At 37.2% G+C, this 16,553-nt stretch overlaps 1 non-coding gene across 1 annotated transcript; it reads right to left on the bottom strand.

Moving 5' to 3' along the window:
- Window positions 1-10,515: 10,515 nt before the first annotated feature.
- On the bottom strand, window positions 10,516-10,622 carry LOC141567049 (U6 spliceosomal RNA). The gene has a single exon (XR_012489445.2). It is a non-coding gene; the product is annotated as a U6 spliceosomal RNA (small nuclear RNA).
- Between the last annotated feature and the right edge of the window lie 5,931 nt (window positions 10,623-16,553).

The raw sequence follows: 16,553 nt of genomic DNA, 5'->3' as shown, positions 1-16,553 counted from the left end.
CTAGATGTAAGTCTGATTGCCCTGCATTAAGGAACCACATTTAAAATTATTTAACCCAGTTTTTAACAACGTCTCTGGCATACTAAAAAAAAGAAAAATGTGTTAGAAGAAGCGAGGAAAGCTTTCAGTGATGAAATAAATGTGGGAACATTAAAAGAATTTCTGTAACATCTTCAGGGCTACTAAATATTTTAATATATTAGTACAATTCCAAGACAGAGAGATGTGCTATATACAGAATCTCCCAGACTTATTTTACCATAGGGATAGTTCCTGGGGTTTATGTTCCCGAGGACGTTAGCTGTGGCAAGTTGCAGTGGAGTGTGGTAGGGTATTCAGTGGGGTGAAAGGGGCCTAGAGACAGGATGCCGAGTGCTGCCTCGGCTCATTAGGGAATGAGTCCCAGAGAAGGTGATTGGTCTCTAAGAGTAGTCTTAATTAAAATAGTAAATTGTCTTTTTTTCACTATTAATTATTTCTATAGGAATAGATTTGCAGATAAGTGGATAAGAACTTACTTGAACAGAATGTAGCTTAATGGATTATTTAAACACAAAAATAGACATAAATGTACTTTTTTTCTAATAGTGAAGATTTTATGTAGAGCAAATCTATTCCTTTTGAAAGAATTAGTATTGGAAAGAGGCGATATATGGGACCATAACTATGAATCCACCATATAATTAGAAAGCACTTTGGAGTTGCAGCCTAAAGAGCTGGCATTGTTCCCACATGCTCTTCCAGACGGCCTGTTTGTTTATAATTTCAGGTGATGTTAACTTAAACACACTGAGGACAGTCAGGAAGATCCCTGTTCTTGCTTTAACCTCTAACTCCCCTGACCCTAGGGGGGACAGGCTTTAGAAATACCACATGTGGTGAAGTGGCGTGCTCCCTGAACATATCCAGAGGAACAAAAAAGAGGCCTCTCTCAAAACTGGATGGACATGATGTCACTGAGATGTTAGCAGAAGCTGAATAGAATAAAATCTGTGGCAGTTCCTGGTTCCCTGTAGCCAATTCTTATTGTATGTGGGTGTAAGAAGTTTGTACACCAAAGCATTTGGTGTTGAGAGGGCAGATCTTCTGGTAGAGCTATAGAGTTGGAAGGAAGAACCTGTACTATTTGGACAGTCCAAGATCAGTAGGAAATGATGAGACCACCATCTCTAGCAGTGAATGTCACCAGACGGTCTCCTTGCCTCCAAATGCCAGATAGAACCTGTCAAACCTTTGTAGTCACCAGGCCATGGAGTCGACTAATAAAGAACTGATAGAATCTGTGAGCTGAGGACACGTCCTTACCCCTCACCATGAGGTCACATCCGTATCCTGGAAGACCACCTTGAAGACTCAGGCACAGGGGACCCGGAAAACATGAGAATGTAGGCGAGTATTTCTGGTAAGACTGAGACGGCTTCAGAGACTGGAAAATACTGGATCCAACTGAGATGGAGGGAGTGGAATAGACTCTTCTCCCTTTCTTTCCCCACTCTCCAGTGTTAGGAGACTAACGAGGAAATCAGATTGTGAGGGAATTAAAAAATAAACACTAAATCCACAGGAAATAGAGTCTATCTGTTTCTTACACAAATGAAAATATTTTGGCCTCTAAAATAAAATTATGTTCTGCGTTTTTCTCCTTTACAGGTAATTAGGGAGAGTGCTTTTCTTACCCACACTTGAAGCTTGCATCAACCAATAGAATAGGTAACAAATACTCAATAAACTGTGTTTTCACAAAGCCTGTGTAGCAGGCAGTGGGCATAAAATTTATCCAAACCTTACTTTTAATAAATTAATCTATAAAGAAAGCCAGTGTTACCTAATAGAGAGTTATTTACGTTTTAAGCTGGGAATTTTTTTAACTGAATATTTTTTTATTTCAGTTGGGATGAAACATCACAATAACCTTCTTTTTTTGTTATTGTTGAGCCATTTCTAGTTGTAAGCATTTTAAATTAGCATATTGTCTTTTTTAATTAAATTGATTGGGGTGACATTGGTTAGTAAAGTTATATAGGTTTCAAGTGTACATTTCTATAATACATCACCATTTATTTGATCCCCTTTTCCCTCCTCTACCACTCGCTCTCTGCTTACCCTCTGGTAACCACCAAACTGTTGTCTGTGTCTATGAGTTTTTGTGTCTTTGTTTGTCTTGTTCCTTTGTTGCTTTCAGTTTATATCCAACACATGAGTGAAGTCATATGGTTCTCAACTTTTTCTGTCTGACTTATTTTGTTTAGCATGATAATCTTAAGATCCATCCATGTTGTCGCAAATGGCACTATTTCATCTTATGGCAGTATTCCATTGTGTATATAGACCACATCTTCTTTATCCATCCATCTGTCGAAGGACACTGGCTATTTCTATGTCTTGACCACCATGAATAATGCTGCAGTGAACATCGGAGTATATATATCTTTACGGATAAATGTTTTCAGATATTTTGGGTAATCAGAAGGATTGCTGTCATATGGTAAATCTATTCTTAATTTTTCGAGGACCCTCCATACTGCTTTCCATAGTGGCTGCACCGATTTACATTCCCACCAACAGTGTATGAGGGTTCCTTTTTCTCCACAGCCTCTCCAACTTGAACAAAGGTTATATTTGCAATCTGCATGAGAAAGCAGACTTTTCCTAGTACTAAAGACATTGATATACAGTAGCGTATTTACACTGTCAAAGAGAAGACACCAATTATGTTGATTATAAAGGTCACTTAGATTGTTCCCTAGTCAGTTCAGGAAGCATAAGACTTCCTAACACCATTCTGTTTTACATTGTTAGTCTCTGAAGTATTATCAATTTTATTTAATTTAAAATAGAACAGTATATTAAGAATGCCTTTGAACACAATGTGCATTTTTAGATGCATATTGAGATATATGATGGGATTTCATCAACGATTCATAGATGTTAATTGTTAATGTCACTTGCAAATAAATTAGTATTCCTTTAAAATATAGTTATTCGTGTTAATTTTTTTCCCCTTTTCTATTGAATGTTATCATCCAGTCAATTGTTTAAGTAACCTAAAGAAATATCTTGGAGATATATATATATATATATATATATATATATATATATATATATATATATATAATAGAACAATTAAACTGATTTTAGTAAAACCTTATTTCTTGATTATTCCAGGCTTAGAGTCATACATAGCATTGACTATATCAACATGGCACCAAAGATATCATAAAGGGTTTTGGCAGTTAGCATCAAACTTTAAGTTGTAATTTTCCTCTTAGAAGTACTTAACTTTTACAGTACATTACCTCATTTTATGGAAACTGATGAAATTAAGTGAGTACTATATATTTCCATTAAGTGAGATAATGTGCCTTAAAATAATACTGTCAAATAGTTTTTCATAGTGTGATTATTTTTTACCGCCTTTTGTTTGCAACCCCCTTTTAAGACTTTAAATAGGATTTGATTCTGTACTAATTTTATTCTTTTCAATTGGAAAACAGCTTTTCCCCACCCTGTGTTTCTAATGGAGCTTGAAATTAACATAGTGCTTCTGTTGAAATTTACTTTTTATTATTATGGGGCTGAAAATTGGAAAATGTTCATAGGGTTTTTAGAAAACATTGCAGTGTTCAAGTATGTCAACCAAAGAATAATTTTTTTTTTAATGCCAAACACTGTGACAAATTGTGACATTGATTTGATCAAATTGTTATAATTGATTTCTTCATAAATGAAATGTAAATAACAGCCAGAATGCCATGAAGGGGTTGGTCACTTCAATGTTTCCACGAATCCCTCTTCACTAAAATGAAGAACACGGGCTCCCTTAAATTAAAAGGGAAATGGCCCATTCCCATCCTCTCTGCAGTCATTCTGCCTTTCTCTGGCAGAATTTGAACATTAGCTTCCAGAAGCTAATACTTGACACTGGCTGTGTTGACAGTGCTGTTTATGGGACTTGGATTAGTGTGTACTTAGTCTCTTCAGAGGAGAACAGACAAACGTTACTGAGTGTTGGACACTAAATCTACTTCCCCTTCATTTCCTTTCACCTGTGCTGAAACCTGTGATTCTTTAATCCCTTCAAGAGGCTGGAAAGGGAAATAAAACTCTCTGGTATGGAGATTCTGGCTTGTTCTTGATGGTTTATTATTATGTTCTAACATTTAAAACTCAATGGCTAGAAAGTAAAGGGTTATAATGTCAATGGGGTATTTGTTTCAACTTCTAGTATGAAATGCAACAGGACCTCTGATTTTAGCCAGAGGGTGTTAAGTCTAGTTTTCATCAATGTAAAGAAGCTTCTTCAGTCTTGGGTGTGCATTAAACCCACCTGATGCCTATGGCCAACTGACTAAAAATCCAACAGAATTCATCTGTGATAGGGTGAGCTATGGTGTATATTATAGTCAGGTGTCATTACTATCACACAGAAAGTTTTGAGATTCTCCGTCATAAAATATCAATAGCCTTTCTTGGCATCTAAAGGACTCTTACTGAATGCTTGTCGAAATGTCTGTGGATCTTTGTGGTATAAGTACACAGCCCACCATCTTGCCCATGTTGGAAAATTTTGCCTACTCTTCTGGCCTTTTTAAAGTTGGAGTGGCCACAACTGTCCTTGACTTGAAATGGGGACAGGATTTCTAGAGAACTGTGGTTAGATCCAGGACACTTTGGGGACTCATCAGCTGTCCAAAGGGAACTGGTCGACAACAGCTTCTGTTACATTTACAACACTCCCAGCAAGGCTGAGGACGTGACTTTTGTCTTCTGATTGTATTTTGAACATTTACCCAGAGAGGACCTTGAGCTGAGGCACTTTGTACACTTTGAGAGAATCCATACATAATGTCCTTTAAAGCATTAAATAAGGCCAATTTTCCAAGTAAATTTTGCCTAATGGTTTTAACAGCTGTCCATTCATTACTGGCATGGTATATAAGTACAAGGAGGTGATGACCAATGAGGTAATTAGAGTAGAGGTACAGTTTCAAAGTTAAAGTAGGTGTCTTGTCAAGACCCAAATTGTAGTTAATTATTCCTACCCATCTCAGTATGCTAAGTAAGTGAAAGTATAGCCAAGTGTCCTTGTGTTGCCTGTTAGCACGCCTGCAGGGTGATGGTAGGGGAGGGTTTCTAACAGCTGATGATGAAGAGTATCCAGGTCATTAGACAGAGCATGAATATGCATATATGCTAAGGACACACTCACACTTAGTTTTTTGTTCATTAGAAATGCCCTCCTCACTTGCCACCAGCTTTGCTGATCATTTTATGTTTTTCTTAACTATAGTAATGATTCTTCACTTCTAGATAAATTTGTTAACCCTTTCCAGCTACATTCTTTAATTCTAATTATTCTGGTAATTTTGGAAGGTCTTCATACAGAATACCTCTATGTAATTCAAATATAAAGTACAATAATTTTTTTATTGTTAGTATTTCATTTTTACAATGAAGAAGAATGACTATATCAAATATTGGTGAGGATGTAGAGTGATTGAAACTCTCATGGAAATAAACCCTTAAAATAATTCACGAGTAGGAAGAGTCTGATACAAGAATATTCTGTAATAGTTCCAAATTGAAACAACCCACATGTTTCTCAGGAGAATAATGAATATGTATATGAAAGCATATTCAGACACTGGAATGTTATACTTTAGTGGAAATGAAAATCATATATACTCGCAGCAACATGGAAAGCAAATAGTATAATTCAAAATATCTATAAAGTTCAAAATACAAGGAAAATTAAACTAGTATTTACACATGCATACTTTGGTGGCAAAACTGCAAAGAAAAGCAAGATATGATTATTCTAAAAGTCAGGATAGCAATTACTTTTTGAGGGGAATGAAGGATTTGGGAAATTAGAGTGGGGATGGCAGGGCATTGGAGGCCTCATAATTAAATGAATATTTACTTTGCAATAAACATAAGAAGCGTACCCTATTTGTGTTAGTTTCCTAGGACTGCTAGAACAAATTGCCCCAAACTGGGTGGCTTAAAACAACAGAAATATATCTTCTTCTTGTCCTAGAGACCAGAAGTCCGAAATCAAAATGTTGCCAGGGCCATACCCCGTCTGAAGCCCCCAGGGGGACACCCCTCCTTTGGTGCCCCAGGCCTTCCTTGCCTCCTGGTGGCATAACTCCAATCTCTGCCTCCATCTGCACCTGCCATCTTCCCACTGTGTCTGTGTCTCTTCTCTCCTTACTAACACACCAGCCATAATGGATTAGCGCCCATCTATTCAGTAGGACCTCTTCTAGTTTGCTTATATCTGCAAAGACCCTATTTCCAAATAAGGTTTCTTTCACAGATATCTGGGTTAGGACTTTAACACATCTTTTGGGGGACACAATTTAACCCTATGACACTATTTTTCTGTACTTTCTCATATGTATTTTTATAATAAAGTTTAAAAGTATTAGTTTATTGAAATGTATTATTTTTGATTGAAATAAATTTGAATTTTTAAATCAGATTTTAAACTATAATGAAACATAGAGATTTCTATATATGATATTAAATCGTTATTAGCATTATGAGGTTGATATCTTTGTTTTTATTCATTGTTCCTCAGGAGAACCATTCTCTACTTATGGAACAACTCATATTTCTAAAATATATTTTAATTTACATGGTATTTTCTTATGAACATAAAAAGAGGTTGACTGTATAGCCAATTAAGAAACACTGCTAATATTTTATTTGGGCAAATTAATATTTTAGACATTTTTTCTATAAATGATACTACTTGAGAAAAGTCATTAAAATATGATTAATAATTGATTTGATTTAAAACCTCTTTAAAAAATATTCAACCATATATTTAAATATTATACATTAATCAGAATGATTCTAAATAAATACAAGTTTAAAAATGTTTACTTATGGTATGTTTTTAGGTTTTAAATCTATGTAACAGAGAGAATATACATGCATTTGGAGAATTAATGAAATATGATGTCTCTTCAATATTAAAGATATGTGTAATTTATTAGTCTTTTGCTTATGATTTAAACCCCGTGTTTAACTGGTATCCTGTTTTTCCTACAAGCTATATTCCAGAAATTGAGTTTAAATTTGCACTTTTACATACCTTCTGGACAATATAAGAAAATATAAAGCCTGTGCAGTAGAGAGCATTAAAAAATTATTTCTCAGTTATTGAGAAGAATCTCTTTTAGGGTAAAAATATAGCATAGCATAAATTCTCTGGGGCCCATAAGTATTCTAACAAAAATGTTTTACTTTAATGTTTATATTTTAATAATTGATATAATTTATCAAGTAGATAAAATGATAAATGATAAAATGTTATATACATTAAGACCATGTAGTTCTAAACTTGGAAGCATCTAATAGCATAACCTCAAAATATGTAAAGCAAACATGGACAAGACTACAGAAAAGTTGACAAATCTTGCGTGCCCTAGCATTTTAGATATTCATGCAGTATCTATTTCTATCCCCCCACCCCCAAAGTAATCGAATTGAAGCTGGATACGGCACCTCTCCTCCTTGTAAGATATTGAGACCATGTGACAAACTTCTCGATAACTGAATGTGTGAAGAATTGATTTGTACTGCCTCCAGGCAAATCCAATCCCTTCATGCTTTTTCCACTTTCCTCGAGCCCCAACAAAACAGGCATGCCATAGTTTCTCTAAATCTTTTTGCTTGCCATAAATTCATTTTTAATCCATTCCTCAGGAAGGCTCCTGGGTACAATACTCCTTGGAGTTTTGCATATTTATAACTGATTTTACTGTGCCCTTTATAATTGAAGGACAGGCTAGCTGAGTCTAAAATCCCTCAATTACATTTTCTCTCGTTGAGTAGTTTGTAAATGTTACTCTTTTGCTTTCTGGCATAACATGTTGCTGTCAGATGTCTGATGGGCAATGTAATTATCTTGCTTTTAGGAGGAATGGATGGGGCAGATTGTCATTGAATATGATGAGTTGGAGTCTCATCTCTACAGTGTGCCTTCCAATGTGTAGTCTTAATTTTTATTCTCAGGAACTTTGTAGGTAGGTAATTATTCTTTCAAATACTTATTCTGTTGTTTAAATTTTTTTGTGTGGTTTTCTGCTTTGAGGACTCCATGTATATTAATACCAGGCCTAAGACCAACTTGCTGGATGTACAGCCAGTGCAACTGCACAGACAGCCGTGCTCAGAAGGACCGGCACTTGGAGTTTCAGTCTCAGTGGAGGCTGTCTTTCATCTCTCAAAAATGTTATCTTTGAATTTGTATTTTGTGGGTGAAGCCTGATGGGTCAATGGAACAGGTGTCCAAGGCATCGTGCCTGGTTTCTCCAGCCCCACCTGGCACAGACTCCCAGCCTCTCTGCCTCCTCAGGGGGGGTTCTTGGTCACCAGTCCCTCCACCCCTGGTACTACCCAGTGCAGGACAGCCTCCCAATGGCCCAGCCTTTGGCAGGGGATGAGCAGGAGCAGGGAAAATCAGTGGCAGGCATACGCATGTCTGTGTGTCTTGGAGCATGGCAGAGCTGCGGTTTTTCCACGCGGGCTGGAAGCCTCATGGCACGTTGGGCAGGGGACCGCCTGGCTGGGTGAGTCTCCTGCCCATCCCTCCCAGTTCCCTATTGAGACTGGCAGAGGCTGCATCCCCTTGGACTCACTTCTCTGCTGCAACTTAACACAGCTGGTCATGGGAGGAGGTGAGGCCTGCATGGGGTTTGCCCACCTACCAGGCAGCTTGTTGGTCCAGCAGCTGGAAAGTGGGGAGCAGCATCAAAGAACACACGTGGTAAGGTGTTAGATGGGATGCAGGGAGCTGCCAGGGTCAGCACTGACCCTCCAAGCATCCCCCTGCCCAAGGGCGTGTGGCGTTAGATAGCAAATAACAAAATCACAGGCTGGGAGACTAAGGTAGACATTTTAAAGCTATGTATTTCAATACCTTCACAGCAATTGTTTCCTCCTTTTTTAACAGGAGCCCCAGTATTTTCATTGTGTATTGGCCCCAGGAATCACGTAGCCTATCCTAATATGACCTTCTTTACCTCCGTTGTTCTATATCATTCCTTTATCCTGAAGCCTTTTTAATTTACTTTTTATTTATGTTTATTTTCTTCACTTTTCTCGTTTCGATTCTGTTTTACTTATTGCCCTTTTTGTGGTGCCAGTCTGCTCACTGTGTTCCTTCTAATTTAGTTTCTAGCCTTGGAATGTCTTAATTGTTCATCGAGGTGCCCCCAAACTTCCCTCGAGTCTCCCCCTGATTGCCAATGTGAGTTGCTCCTGTGAAAGAAGTAAGCTGGAAAAGTAGATAAGAGAGATGTTGAGTTCTGAACCACCTGATAATTTTGTCAGCCTTTGGTTCTCTCTTTGGCGTGTTTTGCCTGTTCGCATGGACTTTTAATACATATAAACCAAGAAACTCTTTCAGAATTTTGAAATACCATTTCAGTGATATCTTTGTTGTTGTTTTAAGTCTCTTATGTTGCAATGGCAATGGCAACAGACATGGTAATTGCTTAAATCCCCCTAATGAGTTCTTTAATTAGAAATACACTCAATTTAAAAAGGTAAATATTTTGTTGCACATTTGCTATAAAATAAGCCATGTTGAGACATTATCCTTTTGGAAGTATGGAGTAGAAGTCTATTCTGAATTTTTTCAAATTTATTATCATTTCTTTCAATAGAAATTTCAAGAGAATAGCAATCTATTCAGTCTTAAATTAACCGTGGATGATGGAAAGAGAACTGATGCTGGGTGGTAAACATATAATGTGATATATTTCAGAATTGTACACCTGAAATCTGTGTAACTTTACTAACAATTGTCACTCCACTAAACTTTAATAGAAAAAAATTAACCATCAGAAATATAGGCAGATGTGCTTGTATGCAACATACAGTACAGCAATATATGAATATAAGATGATATTTATAGCAGGCAATTCTCAGTATAAAAGACCCTTAATGATGTTTCTTTGCATATGCATCAAATTGCCTTAAAGCACTATTTGGACATGACAGTTTTAGTCATTGCAAAAGCTTGTCAACAAAGACTGTATAATAATTTTTCAAAGGCTCACAAGAAACAAAGTAAACAAGAAGTTGCCTGCCGGGGCCAGGCTCTTAGTGGGTGAACATTGCATATGTTAGACTCCAGAGTAGAAATAGCTTGGCAATTCAGCATTTCAAAGCAGGTAGGACTATTACAACCGTGAGGCTGAATTTAGCTGAAGAAAACACAGCAGTCTCTATGCTGCAATAATTTAGATTAAAATACATGGATAGTTCTCATGGTGAAATGATTTGTGATAAATGCTAGAAATCTTGTGTTGACACTGTTATTTTATTTAATACCTACCACCAATAAAAGGTGGCATGTTAAAAAATTAGCATGTATAATACTACAATGTAATATTTTCTCTAATTTTTTAAAATAGTTACCTTAGAATTTGAATGTTTTGTAGATTATTATACTGAGAGGTCTTTGTATTTTGAACATACAATTTTTTTTTTTTTTTTTATATGGAATGCTTCACGAATTCGCGTGTCATCCTTGCGCAGGGGTCACGCTCATCTTCTCTGTATTGTTCCAATTTTAGTATATGTGCCGCCAAAGCGAGCACTGAACAGAGAACAATTAATTGTCATGTGAAAATAAAACCCTACTCTAAATAGGAGACCTTAACTTCTTTTAGAGAAATAAAAAGAAAAAACACATTTAAATCAATGATTGTGCAGCCAAGAACCCCTGTTTATTACCGGTTATTGTGTGGGCTATCTGACAGATATAAAAAGCGTTCCCTCCTTTGTTGGAAGAGCTAACAATCTAGTTATTGAGCCTTATTACCTGAATTTACCATATTCTTTGAATAATGTGAAGGTCCTTAGGAAAAACAAATATTCGTTAATGGAATGATTATCCTAATCCTTGCAACTCCCTAACACATTATTGTAAAGGATATACAACCATACAGCATATACTGATCTCACATCATGCATGTGAAGACATAATGTGGAATACTTTAAGAATAAAATAATTAAAAAAGCAAACAGCAAAATATCTTGATTTACAAGAAAACAACTTGGCTGATGCAATAATGAAAATGGAATAACAAATAATGCTTTGTAGAGCCAAAGCCTTTTATCAAGTCCAAAATCAGTGGTTGAAAAACCTGTGGCCTGTGTACCAAATCCAGCCTGCTGCCTGGTTTTGCAAATAAAGTTTTATTGAAACAGGGCCACGGTGCTGTGTTCTGTGTTGTGGTGGCTGCTTTCATGCTGCAGCTGCAGAACTGGATGAACAGAGACGGCTTTGCTGCAGCGCCTAACATCATCACTTATGTAAATCCACGTAGATGCTGTAAACATACCATCTCCTTGGTAGACACTTTGTTCCCGTTAGTTCAGTGATGAGACCTTGCTTTAGGGCTGAGGAGCAGCTGGTGACGCCGAGGAACTTCAGGTTGGAGGTGCAGGCTTCCAACACTGTACTCCATGGTGACGGGGGAGACCACGTACCTGGAATAGACGCTTTCCAGCAGTTGACAAGGATTGGTGGAAGGGGAAAGTGCTCAGAGATGTGTAGGTTTATGATTTTTATCCAGCAGTATCCAGACTAGAATGACTACATATTAAAACTAGCCTACTCATAGTGTTCACCGTTTTCTTTTTCAGGGTTTATCTAGCATCAATTTAATGATTCTTCATAGGGTATATCAGAAGGTTGCCTTGAGCTGGCCAGTTTGTAGAATCTGAACTTCACCTTCTGTGAAGTGAGCCTTTTACTCCTTATTAAAAATGAGGACATTTTCCCTTCTAACTTGTTTTCTGTAATCCTTCAAATTTTGAAAAGATTTTTCCGTCATAGGGGCTTAAATAGCTCAAGCAATGACCTCACTTAAAAGGCCCTCTTTCTGCTGTTCAACCCACTAGGCCTTCGATCACGTTCTGAGTCCTTTGTCATTTGGATGTAATTATACTTTCTTCAGGAGACAGAAGCTACGGAGGAGATTATTGGCTCTGGCCCCATCTCCCTACTGAGGAGTAGTTTTTTCTACTACATTTTTCTTGTTGTTTAAAGGAGAGTTAAAGTTTCTCTTTCACTTGTTGACTTTCCATAAATTGCATATCATTAGTTAAGCTTTAAAAAATTATCCCAGAATCTCTGTACCTTGCGTTTGAGCTTCTTCATTATTGATTCTTTTTCCTATTTAGGTCAAGTCCTTTTAACACCACAGAGCTGCGCATGTAGTGTCACTGAGCATTTCCCATCCATTCCTCCTTCCTTCATTACAGAGATTACTTTGGCTTGTATTTTCTAAATTTACTTTTTATGCTATGTGAGATTGCATTTCCGGATCATTTATTCTGTTTTAAACAATGTGACCGCAGCCACTCTCATGTGCTCTCTAAACTTTTGACACCTGCTTTTCTAAATTGAAACAAAACGTCTGGCTAGCTCTAGTGCTGTCTTTCTTATCTCCTATAAATCCTTCATCAAAAAAATCCCTCAGCCACAAGATATGATTTCTCTGCTTTGGGAGTGAGGCACTTACGATTCTTAGAGGCTGATTTCCTGTGTTTGCTTGTCATGGCCTTCCACGTGCCTGTTCAGCTGTTAAAGAGGGTAAACTCCCTTCTGTCTGTTCACTCGGCCATGTCCTGCCATTTGCTCGCGACATTTCCATGGACTGATGGTCTGAGGAAATTAATCAGGTTTCTTTACAACAGGATTCCTGACAGCCTTTGATCTCTTAATGCACAAAAGAAAGAGAGAGTGTGCATTTCCAAATAGGTGAGAGAACAGCTTTTTTTCCTTTTTTTGAAAAAGCAGATCAGGGATTAGTGTTCATCAAATTACATTCTGAGAGAAGAAGATCTAGGTGTTTTTCTGGAATGGTCCTTCTCCTAAAGGTAATCTTTGCTGATCGGCTGAGATAAAAACAAAACAAAACAAAACAAAACAAAACAAAACAAAAAACGATGACTTAGAAAGCTTGTTTTATATTTGGGTCATCTTTTAATAGTTATATTTTCATTCTTTCTTCATCGTTGTGCTTTCTAAATTTCTTGTGAAGACTTTGCATTAAGTTTATAATCGTAAAAAAATAAACTTACTCTAAGATCCTAAAAAAAAAATAAAAGTGTTCTAAGGGAAACTTCTTTTTTATTTCTTTGTTGGGCTTTTTAAACATTTTTTCTTTTCACTTTGGAGGGCTTCATTCTTTCCACTAAACTTGAGTGTGGAGATGCATTCCTAAGTGATACTTCCCATTCTATCAGGACGAGAAGCTGGCATTTATAGGATATATAATAGTGAGTTACTTCCACAATCCATGAATTCAGCTATTCACAATGTAGCTTTAAAAAGTATCTAAAAGGTCTGGATTATTTCAAAAACCTCATTAGTCCCAGAAAGTAGAAAATGAATCTGGGCATTTCAAGGTAAAATCAAATTAATTCATGCTTCTTTTTTTCTCTTCCTCCCTTCCTTTCTTTCTCTCTTTCTTTTCTTTTCTTTCCTGAAAATTTAATTCAGTCAATTAGGAATTCTCAGATTGCCATTTACTCTGTGCCAACACTTTCCTTGTGACAGAGGTATACCCATTTGTTGTATCTTTTCTCCTTTGGTTTGCCCATTTTACATTCGATGCCATTAACTCATTGAGAGCCTGACCTTGCAAACAGACAGTGCCGGAGCCTGTATAACACCTGAACTCAGGCCCTCAGTCTCTGCAGCAAGTAGCTGGGGAGCCAAACCACAGCTTCTGGCTGCAGAAGTCAGCGCCCAATTACCAGGATGTGATCAGAGATACCTGGCTTCCTTCAATTTTGTCCCCACTTCTAACTGAGCACCAACAAGAAAAAATAAGTATGTACTCATAAACCATCACGTAAGATGATCGATCTTCTTCCAGTTAACCCGTTTCCAGCTTCCCCACACCAACAGCCTGACACATAAGCTTCGCTTGTTCCCATTTGGGTGGTCGTTGTTTAATCCCGCCTCACAGTTACAACCCAGCCCATCAGAGGCTGTGATGCTAGTAATGGGGACAGCCCAGGTCTGGGTGCAGGGACTGTACATCAGCTCCGCTCTAATCATCCTAACTGAGTGGTTTAGTCCTTGCCTTACTTCCCTGTGGCCCAACTCTTGCTTCAGAGCACAGTTTTAGAAAGTCTATCTCGATATGGAAAGATTTGTATCTGGTTCTCTTTTTCCCTTGTCACTTCAGGACTGGGGTATTGTTTTGCCTCCTGATAATGACAAGGCCTGGAATTCAGCCTGAGCTCCACCTCCAGAGACCATATTCCACGGCCAGACCTCCCTGAATCTAGCTTGCTAGTCACTCTTGATTTAGGAAATGACTTTTCTTTTGGAGACTTCTCTATGATGTCCCTCTTATTTGAAAGCTTTGGCTTCACTGTGGGCTTTCAGAATGCCTGCTTTTCCTTTAAAGATCTATGTACTTCTGCACTGATTTAATAACTGGCACTTTAGGGTTTGCTCTTTAATCATTTCCATTTATAGCTTCTGATTTAGGTTCTCAGACTACTCTGAATACCTGTTAGCTGCACAATGATATTTTCTTGTCATTCCTCACTCCACAAATATTTATCTGTCTACTACATGGCTTGAACTTGACTTTAAGTTCCTAAGATCCATTATTTTATTTTTTTTCTGAGACTTGTTCTATTACTTCTCAACTTTCGTGTTTTGTTACTCCATTACAAAAGTGTTCTGGATTCCTGTTTATCCCTTTATAAGACATGTCCTTATACCTTGATTCAAATGTTGTATGTATTTAAAATATGTTTCAACTTCAAAATGCAGTGGCAGTCTCCCTGCCAGGTATCGATGGCATTCCTTATTACTAAACTGAGTTTCAGGCTACAAGCTTCCTCTCCCTGAATCAGTCACAGGAAAGCATTCTCTTCCTGAGAATCTATAAAGTAAATACCAAAAGGTTGTGGTTTTAACAAAGAAGTTAATAAAACAACATGATCTCTGCCATTTTTCCTTGCCAAGTGCTCGATATACGTCTCTCTATCATGATCTAAACGTTTATAGAGATAAATCCATTGCTTTTGAACACTGAATGTTGACTCAGAAAAAATATCCCCTGTTTGACTCTCCAAATGTTTCTCTTGGCTGTAGCGCACAGTTCATTAGTGCAAGACACAAGGTTTCTGTTGAATCTCTTTTCTCCTGATCTAGATTATAACACATATGTAAATTCAACTTGGGGATCTGATATATGTTAATAGGAAAGTGACATTTATCATCTTAACCGAGTAACTACAGGCATGAAACAATAATGAAAATAATGATTATTATTTTAATGTTATTATTTCAAGTAGTGAGATGACTCCATCCTACGGTGACTGAGTCAATCCAGACAGTCCGCTAGTGCATGCAATATCAGGAAGGAATTTCTATGAAAACAACCACCCTTCTGATTCAGTCCTCCCTGTCTTTTTTCAAAGGCGCTCATGTTCAGAAATCAGTCATACCCATCTTCTCTTTTTCTCCTGTATTCTAGCCATCTCAACATTATTAACACATGCCAAGTCTCAGTGGAAAGAGGACTTAATGTATAGCTAGCTACTTCTTGACATATTGTCCACTAATAACTAATAATATCACTTATAGAATGATGATAAGATATATTAAGTTGAACCATCCTTGTGCCCCTGGGAGGAACCCCACTTGGTCGTGATGAATAATCTTTTTAATGCATTGTTGTATTCGATTTGCTAGAATTTTGTTTAGGATTTTTGCATCTGTATTCAGCAGAGATATTGGTCTGTAGTTTTCTTTTTTTGTTGTGTTGTCCTTACCAGGTTTTGGTATCAGGGTAATGTTGGCCTCATAAAATGAGTTAGGGAGTACTGTCTCTTCTTCAATTTTTTGGAAGAGTTTGAGCAGGATTGGTATTAGATCCTCTTTGAAGGTTTGGTAGAATTCACTAGTGAAGCCATCTGGTCCAGGACGTTTGCTTTTGGGAAGGTTTTGGATGACTGATTCAATTTCGCTACTGGTGATCGATCTGTTTAGATTTTCCAGTTCTTCATGGTTCAGTCTAGGAAGGCTATATGTTCCTAAGAACTTGTCCATTTCTTCTAGGTTATTGAATTTGGTGGCATATAGTCCTTCATAGTATTCTTGGATGATCCTTTGTAGTTCTGTGGTATCTGCGATAACTTCCCCTCTTTCATTTCTGATTTTGTTAATTAGTGTCTTCTCTCTTTTTATCTTAGTGAGTCTAGCCAAGGATTTGTAAATTTTGTTAATCTTTTCAAAGAACCAGCTCTTTGTCACATTAATCTTTTCTATTGTCTTTTTGTTCTCTATTTCATTTAGTTCTGCTCTGATTTTTGTTATTTCCTTTCTTCTGCTGACCTTGGGTTTCATTTGTTCTTCTTGTTCTAGTTCTTTAAGGTGTAACATAAGGTTATTTATTTGGGATTTTTCTTGTTTCTTGAGATAGGCCTGTAATGATATAAATTTCCCTCTTAAAACTGCTTTCGCTGCATCCCAAAAATTTTGGCAAGAT

Source organism: Rhinolophus sinicus, chromosome 4, assembly GCF_057876585.1.
Source record: "Rhinolophus sinicus isolate RSI-liver-muscle chromosome 4, RSI-T2T, whole genome shotgun sequence".
Classification (NCBI taxonomy): Eukaryota; Metazoa; Chordata; class Mammalia; order Chiroptera; family Rhinolophidae; genus Rhinolophus; species Rhinolophus sinicus.
This window is presented reverse-complemented; position numbering and strand designations above follow the sequence as displayed.